The sequence below is a fragment of the Tenrec ecaudatus genome, chromosome 11 (genome assembly GCF_050624435.1).
Source record: "Tenrec ecaudatus isolate mTenEca1 chromosome 11, mTenEca1.hap1, whole genome shotgun sequence".
Classification (NCBI taxonomy): Eukaryota; Metazoa; Chordata; class Mammalia; order Afrosoricida; family Tenrecidae; genus Tenrec; species Tenrec ecaudatus.
The window spans coordinates 148,934,630-148,944,050 of NC_134540.1; the positions used below are offsets into that span (position 1 = coordinate 148,934,630).

Genomic DNA, 9,421 nt, shown 5'->3' on the forward strand with positions numbered 1-9,421 from the left:
ACATAACCACTCCACCACCAAGGCTCAGGAATTTGCAGGAGAATACATATTCATAATCTGTATGTAGAATGTGGACATGAAACGTAACATTATTTTGTCATAATCAAACACATTGCACTTGACTCTGGCACAATCTGACTCATTTGCTCACCCTCCAACTAACCCAGGAGATGGCACATCATCTAGGTATTTCAAGACAAACAGTGGCTCTCATTCCTTTTTATGGTCTTCTAAGTAGAATGGAAAAGTAGGGGCACAGTGAACAAGAGGGAGGTCCTTGAGGAAATTAATTGACTCAGTGGCTGCAACTGTGGGTTCTCTCATAGGAACAACAGTGAAGATGACACAGGACCTGGAAGTGTTTCACTCTGTTGTGCATAGGGTTGCTGTGGGTCAGAATTAACTCGATAGTTCCAATAGTAACAACGTCTCATAGCAACAACAAATGGAATATACACTGGGGGCTCTGGTGGCATAGGTATTACACTTTGGCCTGCTAACCACAAGGTCAGCAGTTTGAAACCACCAGTCACTCTGTGGGAGAGAGAGTGGACAGTCTACTCACGCGAAGAGTTAGTTTCAGAAACTCACAGGGGCAGTTCCACCTTGTCCTATAGGGTGAATCGGCATCTACTAGGTGTCAAGGAGGAAGATAGAATGTATTTTGTCTGGACCTTGGTTAATGAAACTCAAAAGTGAATTGTTTTATGAATTCAATTTTCTTTGCAATGTTCACTGTTCCATCCCTTCCTAGAGAGGTTATAACAGCAAGGTACAAAATTGTGAGGAAGGGGGAAAATAGGGTACTATAGTACCCAGTATTGGGTACCTTGGCAAAATATCCCTTACCTGAGATAACCTTAGTAGCTTCTACCCCCTCATTTTGTAGAATAAAATCTCAAAGACAGGAAAGGCAGACACTCTCCCAGGTTTATCCCGTTGTGTTCTGGAGTTCAAATTCCTGCCACAGCAATAGTCTGGCTCTCTTCACTACATTAAAAAAATTTGGACACATAATATTTTCCAAGGGTGTTTGTTAAAAGCATCACCGCTGTGTACTTCAGAGAAGTGGGTGATGCAGTATGCTGCTAAACACAAGATTGGCCCTTTGAACCCATCAGCTGCATTACAGAGAAAGATGAGATATTCTACTCCCATAAAAATGTACCTCCTCGGAAACCCTAAGGGGTAGTTTAACTTTGTCCTATAGGGTAGCTAAGAGGCCGAATTGAATTGATGAAATTGATGGTTTTTTTAACAGTTTTATTGGCATATAATTCACATATTATATGATTCAACAGTTCAATAACATCCAGAAGAATTGTACAAGTATCACCACAATCGATTTTTAGAACATTTTCTTCATTCTTGTACTCTTGTAATCATTATTAGCTCCTCATTTCCTTACAACCTCCCCTGCCAAATCCCCAAGGAATCATTAATCCAGTGATTGATTCCACAGATTTACATATCCTGGATTTCATATGCAGAAAATCATCTAAAACCAACAAACATCTCATAACAATAACAATGTAGAACAGTGTGTTAGTCTGGGTAGACTAAAGACACAAATTCATAAACACTCAAGTGTATAGGAAAGAGCTTTATATAAAAGAGCAATTGAATATTGAGCAAACATCCCATCCCAGTCCATATCAAGTCCATAAGTCCAATACTCGTCCAGATGTCCAATACCAATCTATAAAGTCCTCTTCAGACTCACAAAACACATACAATGATGCTGAATGCAGTAAGATCACAGGCCAGTGAGTGGGAAGTCTTATGGATCCAGTGGCATTGTAAGTATCTTGGTGCTGGCAGGGGTCTCTACATGGGTTCTTGTCAGAAATGTCTCACAGAGAGTTAGCAGAGAGAGAGAGAGAGAGAGAGAGAGAGAGAGAGAGAGTCTTCTGCCTCCAAGGAGGAATGTTGGAGTTCACAGAATCCTCAGGAGAAGACCATGCCCACACAGAGGCCTCATTGACTATGACCTGATTTACAGGCTAGACTCCACTCCACCCCTTCACTCTTAATCCTTTCAAATTCGCAAATGATTATACAACTACCAGAAACAGATGAAAACCTCAATTGAAAGGGAAGCATAAAATGTTAAAACCTAGAGCAAATTTGAAAGAATAACAAGGGATAGAAAACGATAAGATCTTACATTTTTCCCTAACTGCATCTGCAAAAGTTCACTTTCCAATGCATTCTGCCTAATAGCAGAGTTGGTCGCATTCCTGATCTATGGCCAATGGGGATTCACTAAGGGGGAAATCCATAATGAATTTCCCCTTGATGTATTTTTAACGGAAACAACTTTAAAATGTGTCAAAAGGAAGATCAAAATTTAAGATATTACATTTTATCCTAAATATGTCTGCCACTGTCAACTGCACTCTCTGTTCGATAAACAGGGTTTTCATATCCGTCAGCCTTGGTCAGAGGGTATTAAGCAGAGGCTTACTCCAGGTGTGGACACTACAAATGGATTTTGGCTTCCACTTTCATCCATAGCCTTCTGCAATCCAGGTGTTGCCAATTTAAGCTCTGCTTTCAATCACTCCTTTGGATTTGGTTTTTATTTTTTACAGTTTTTGGATCACACAGGTTCATGAGTTTTTTCCATGTGGACTTTGTTGACGCCCCACCTCCATGGCTGCTTGTTGGAAGACAAGCCTTTAAGGCCCTCAATGCTGTTTCTTCTGGCAGCCGGGAACTATCTAGTTGACTCACCACATTTTATCCTCGGTGATATTTACAAGAAGGCAAGCACCATGATATAAGAATTAATTTTTCTTAGATCAGGGATAGAATCAAGTGCATGCCCAAAATTCATTCATATATCAATAGCATATACTTGTCAATGTCTCTGGTTCACCATAGAGACCTCCTTGTCATTTTATGTTAAAGATCATTGTCAATCATCTCCCTGGAACACAGGTAATTCTATTGATAGTGTCAATAATATAGCTAATGGTATAGAATCTAAAATACTATATCATTTTATGGGTCATCTATTAACCGAAATACATGCATTCTTGACTTGCACAGATTAGATTCTTAGTTATCAGGACACTATTACAGAAACAATGAGGCTGGTGATAGGGACAAACATTCAATAATTGTTGACTATGGGAGAGCCATATCTACAAGATTAACACATCATAATTAAGCAAAGAGAGCATTAAAATCATAAGTACATGCTGGTTTCCGTACACGATTCATTGAGAATCCTCAAGGCAAGAGATGTGAACCAAAGTCCAACACCGGTCAGTTCTATGCTTGGAATGGCAGCTCTCTGCTGATTCTCACAGAAGGGTGCTTCAGTCTCGAGTCCAAGAACAATAGGTGAATTTGAGATCAAGTCCAGTTCTCTTAATGGGGTTTCCACATTGCATTGAGTCCTCCCTGAGTGCTCTGTAAAGAATAGAATTTAAAGTCCCAGTTTAAAGTACTAAGGGCTACATAGAAATTACGTCAAATGAGTCAAAATACTGTTTACTGCTGGTAGCATAATAGTTACCTGTTGGTCTGCTAACTCTAAGGTCAAGCAGTTCAAACTACTAGCCGCTCTGTATGAAAAAGGCTTTCTACTCCCCTAAAGAAAACTTGGAAACTCACAGGATATGTTTTATTCTGGCCTATAGGGTCCCTAAAAGTTGTAATCGACTCTATGGCAGTGAGTTTAGTTTGTTAGTTGGTTTATAGTTGCTGTTTCTTTGAAGATTCAAATACAGACTGGGAAACCAGAAGACAATATTTGGCGTGGGGTTGGGGAGAGCTGGGTGCAGTATACTTTATTGATGGTTCATGACAAGATTGGGCTTTCAAAACCCTTCCCCTTCTTCAGGAGGTCTGGATGGAGACTTGAGATGATGAGATATTCTCAGTGTGTTGGGGGATGGAGTTGGGGCAAAGACTTCCCACAAACTGAGGACCTCTAGTGCAGTGGTTCTCAACCTTCCTAATGCCATGACCTTTTAATACAGTTCCTGATGTTGTGGTGACCCCACCCCCAACAATAAAATTATTTTGTGGCTTCTTCATAACTATAATTTTGCTACTGCTATGAATTGGATGACCCCTGTGAAAAAGGTCAATTGACCCCCAAAGGGGTTGAAACCCACAGGTTGAGAACCCTTACTCTAGTGCCATTGCTGGGGTTGGTAGTCCAGAGAAGGTTCTTACTCCTTCTATACCATGTGGACCATAATGTCCAGCCCTCTGATGCTGTAGAAAAATTCATTATCATGCCAGGAAATGAGCTTGACAGTGGTCATTGAGGGCAATGCCAGCCACGGCATCAAAGGTGGAAGAGTTGGTGTCACTGTTGAAGTCACAACAGACAACCTGGTGCTTAGTGTAGCTCAGCATGTCCTTTAGGGGACAATCTGATACCTGCTTCATCACCTTCTTGATGCTATTGTACTTGGCAGTTTTCTCCAGACACCAGGTGAGATCCTACAAGGGATACATTGGGGGTGGGGACACAGAAGACCATGCCAGTGAGTTTCCCACTCAACTCTGAAATAACCTTGCCCACAGTCTTGGAACCACCAGCAGATGCAGGGGTGATGTCCTGGGCAGCCCCACGGCCTTCACCCCAGTTTCCCAGAGGGCCATCCACGGCCTTCTGGGTGGTAGTGATGGTGTGGAGTGTGGTCATGATGAGTTCCTCCATGATGCCAAGGTTGTCATGGATGACCTTAACCAGTCGGTGGGGAGGGGGCAAGCCATTGGTAAGGCAGGGGGCATTGCTGACAATCTTGAGGGAGTTGTTTGTTTTGTGGTTCACGCCCATCACAAACTTGGAGGCAATGACAGAAGGGCAAAGATGCTCAGCCTTGTGGCACTACCCTACAAGTGAGCCCCAATCTTCTCTATGGCTGTGAAGGTACCAATGGACTCTATGATATACTGGGCACCAGCTTCACTCTGCATGATGCTGGCAGGATCTCACACCTGGAAGGTAGAGGTGTATGATAAGCTTCCCGCTCTAAGCCTTGACAGTGCCATTGAACTTGCCGCCGTGGGTGGAATCATACTGGAACATGAAGACCCTGTATTTCAGGTCAACGAAGGGGTCATTGATGGCAACAATGGCCACTTTTCCAGAGATGAAGCAGCCCTGGTGGCCATTTACTCCGACCTTCAGCTGGGTGTCTCCAGGATTTGGCTGGGACTGCACGGGAAAGGGAAGATGCAGCTGCCTGCCGCACAAGGAGGAGCAGAGAGCCAGAAGACAGCATTTTAAACAAATATCCCGGGTAATACTAATACAGGGACCCATTCTTCAAAGAACACCTAAAGACTGAACCCCCTAAGAGAAAATGGCTATTGGTCTTCATCCCTTTTATCCCATTGCCTACACAGTGTCTAGTGAGTAGACATGTGTAACGCTGAATATGTGGGTAAACCATATATCTAAAAATGATACCCTCATTTGTCGTTAGTTTCCAGAAAATGTACTGCCACGTTTGTTCTTAACTGGAATATTTTGAATTGTTATCTTGGACCAGTTATGTTCTTTTTTTTGTTTCTTCATAGATCAAGCTTTTCGACACAAAGCCAGATCAAGCTTTTCAGCACAATAATCCGACAGTCTCCACAAAATCCCAAGAAGCAGAGCTAAAGCAATAAAAGTGAGCTTTTTTTTGCATTGTCATTGTTCACCCTTCAGATGCATAACAAATCATTTCAAACCAAAGCACAACTTACTGTTTTTCCTCCTGTTTTGGTATTTTGTGATTTATTGTAGTATTATCTTTATGAAAAATATAGTGATACTCCCTGCCTTTGATATATGACTATATAATATTTAGGTCTACAGAAGGAATTTTCCTCTATTTTATAAACAAAATATTCTAGAAAAAGCATCATTTCAGTGTGAACTTAAGTGCAGCTAATAAGTTGACATAAAAAGCTATATTGGTTGACTTTTTCTAAAAATTAATCTACTCTATAAGATATGAGATTCTAAAGTAATTTCCAGGGGAAACTGCCATACATTAGCAGTCCATGAGAAAAATGTACATATAGATCTATCATGAGATCAGTACTTGTCCAATCTCATTATATAATTCAAGAATAGAGGATAAATATCTCTTTATTTTATAAAAGTTCAAGGAGATCCTCAGTATAGCCAGTTCCCTAACATGTTATCTTTCAATATCCATTTTCTGCATCTCCCAACACATTGCCTCTCCATTCCAACTTTAATTCACATAATCTGGTTAGCTGGTTCTGTAAGAATTACAAAAGTCCATTTCAGGGGGGGTAATTGCAGGTGAGTGATATCCAAGACTCAGAAAATGTAGATGATTAGATTTAGCAAAATGTTATAGCATGATTCATACTTGTTGATTGTGGAAATGCTTTGGGGAGATTGAATTAGCAGAAAGAAGACCTTTTAGGAAGCTCAGAGAAAAGAATCTCAGAAGTATAATTTTGGAGTAAATTATTTTGTGAATCTAAATGAGCATGACTTAAAATTAATGTAACAAAGGAATAGTAGTACACCAGAGTAGAAAGTCAACATATAAATCGAACTGGTATTGATAAATGGCAAGCAATTATTCTAGGGAAGAACAATCATGAAATCTCAGAATGACTATGTTTCTAGTGTGTAGTTTTGTGTAAATTTGACACACTTATCCAGATACCTGTACATAAGCCAAAGTACTAATTTGCTTCAGATAGTTTTCTCTGTTATTTGGATAACGGTTTAGATATACACATTACTGAATTTTCTGCTGATGATTTATAAAGTTAGTTTTGGTGCAGTATTTTGGCTTTGTTTTCATTTTCATCTTTTCTATTCATCAAAAGAATTGTTTAAGGCTGCAAACCAAACCAAAACTCACTGCCCCAGAGTCAGTCTTGACTAATAGCGACCCACTGTGGGCTTCCAAGACGGTAACTGCTCTGGGGAATAGAAAGCCCAGTCTTTCCCCCACGGAGCTGCTGGAGGTTTTGAACTGCAAACCATGAGGATCACATCCCAAGGTGTATATTCAAGTCTAGAGCCCCGAAAATGCTATTAAAATCATAGTTACTAAAAGTAGTCTTTATTTCTGTTCATTTCAATCACCAATATGTCTGAACAATGAAGAGATTCTCAAAGTACTTGCAATAAACAGCAGTGGAGGTGGCTATGTCTGACCTTCTCTGGCTTCCCTATGGTCACAAGGCAGGGGTCGGAAAGACCTCCACCCTCCATTCTAGTTTCCTGTTCTCACACCAATCATTCTTCTCATGTCACTCTACTTCTGTACTGGGTTCAATCATGTGTGCAATGGCCACACAGAGCTCACAGACAATGCTCAAAACTATGAGCATTTATTAGGGAAGTTAGTAGATTATCACAAGTCAGGGTCAGTAAACAGTAAATATACAGTCATTGGTACACAGCAGTACCTCTCTCTCTCCTCAGCTAGTAATCAATCCAGTCTATCTCTGTTCCTCAGCCTCTGAGTCCCAAGGCAGCCAAGTCTGTCTCTAGTCCTTAGCCTCTGACCTCTGCCTTTCTGGACCATGAAGCCTCCCTGTAGCTCTCTCACAATCCCATAGTGTCTGAACTGCTTCTCTTGTTCTGTACTAAAAACTCATGCCAGTCTCTGTTGCCTCTAGTCCTGGCCTCCACCCTTCAGAAAGGGACAGGAATGTGCTCTTATGATGGCCTTGGGCTTTTTCTCTGTGTCTGAGATGGTCCTTATACAGCAAGGAATGCCTTTGATGGAAGTATGGGTTTTGTCTTTTCGTCCCAGGGAGCCCTGGTGGTATAGTGATTACATGTTGGCTTGCTAGCTTTATGGTTAGCAGTTCAAAACCACCAAATATTCTATGGGATAAAGCGATTTTCTACTCCTGTTATAGTCTTAGAAATCCACAGGGGCAGCCCTACTTTATCCCATATGGTCACTATGCATCAGAATCTACTTGCAGGCAGTGGCTTCTTGGATTTGGACCCCCCAGGATGGGGTCTTAAGTCCTATCCTCTGTTCAAAGAGCGTAAAAGATGCACCCCTCCCTAATCATACAGCAGAGAACCCCTTTAAAATGGTACAATAGCCTTAGGCACAGAGTCTAGAATTATAAAGCATCACAGGAGGACTTATTAACCAAGGGCCATCTGAGTTGACTACATCACAATACGTAAAGCAAGTTACAGGGTGGCTGTAGTCATGCTTGAGTGAAGTCCTTTGAAACTGCCATGGTGCAAGCAAAAGCTTCATTCCCCTTCGATCATTCGTCCTGATTTGAGGGACACTGTATCCTATTCCAAAGCTTCTCCAAGTGTGGGTGGCACCCCCATTTGGGGTGGCATAGTTAATGCAGGGGGAGGGGGCAAAAAGTGGGCAACAGTGCAAGCTTTCTGAATGCCCAACAACCCCAAACTTCAGAATCAAACCCATAATGAATCTGAGGTCCCACGGGTAATGCTTGCAAATTTCTGTGGCCAAAAGGCTCATGAGTGGGGACATTTTAAGAATTCCTGGCTATGACTATAAAAGATACACGTACAAAAGAACATATATACAAGTAGATACATTTTGGCAAACCACTACATTTGTACCAGAAGTTAGGAGTAGTTCGCCTTCCTCTCCATCCCCTAGAAGCCCTGTGGCCTCACAAGCTCAAGGTCAGCGTCTCCTTGGTCACCAGCAGGCGCACTCCCAGGCAGCATGCATGTGGAATGCCACGCCTGTTTCCTGTCCGGGATGTCACTTTGCTATAAACAGCAGCGTCCTTCACACAGCAACATTATGAGTAAACAAAAACAATCGACAGAAAGGAAAACAGTTATATGGAGATGAGAGTCCAAAGGTGCTTTACTGAAAGCCATAGCACAATATGTTAGAACGGCTTTATAGTAAACAAAATCAATTCCATATCTTTTTCAAAGTAGATTGGTTCATAGGATCAGTAAAGTAATAGGTACTTAAAGTAAACAGTAGATGTGTGGAGTGAGGTGGGATTCCTTAACCTTCTAAGCAACATTTAAGGGGTTTTCTTGCTTTTTTATTGAACTACAGAAGTGATTTGTGGTATGTTTTGCTCAACTTCTTCCGCACACATATTATCTCGGTAAGATGAATCTTCTCTGAGACGCGGATTGCCCTTTCCTGCTGACTGCGTGCGTGCGTATGCATAAAATGCCACATTTCCAATTAGGATGTGTGTATCCAGGGAAGTTGACATATCAGGGCTGTCAGGCTAAAAGCCCCACAGCTCAAGAGAATATTCCACGAACACAGGCCTCATCAATTTGTTCGCTTCATCTTCTCTTTTCTTGCTTTTGGTTCCAAAGTCATCCACCCTCTCAAGTTGGACTTTGTTTGGGGCACGGCTTTGGTAATAAACTTGAAAGTAATGCTGTGTTTTACCCAGTTAAGCACTCTCTGCTGTTTCCAATACG

At 41.5% G+C, this 9,421-nt stretch overlaps 1 pseudogene; it reads right to left on the reverse strand.

The window, feature by feature from the left end:
* Window positions 1–4,251: 4,251 nt before the first annotated feature.
* Window positions 4,252–5,293, reverse strand: LOC142461105 (glyceraldehyde-3-phosphate dehydrogenase pseudogene; annotated as a pseudogene).
* Between the last annotated feature and the right edge of the window lie 4,128 nt (window positions 5,294–9,421).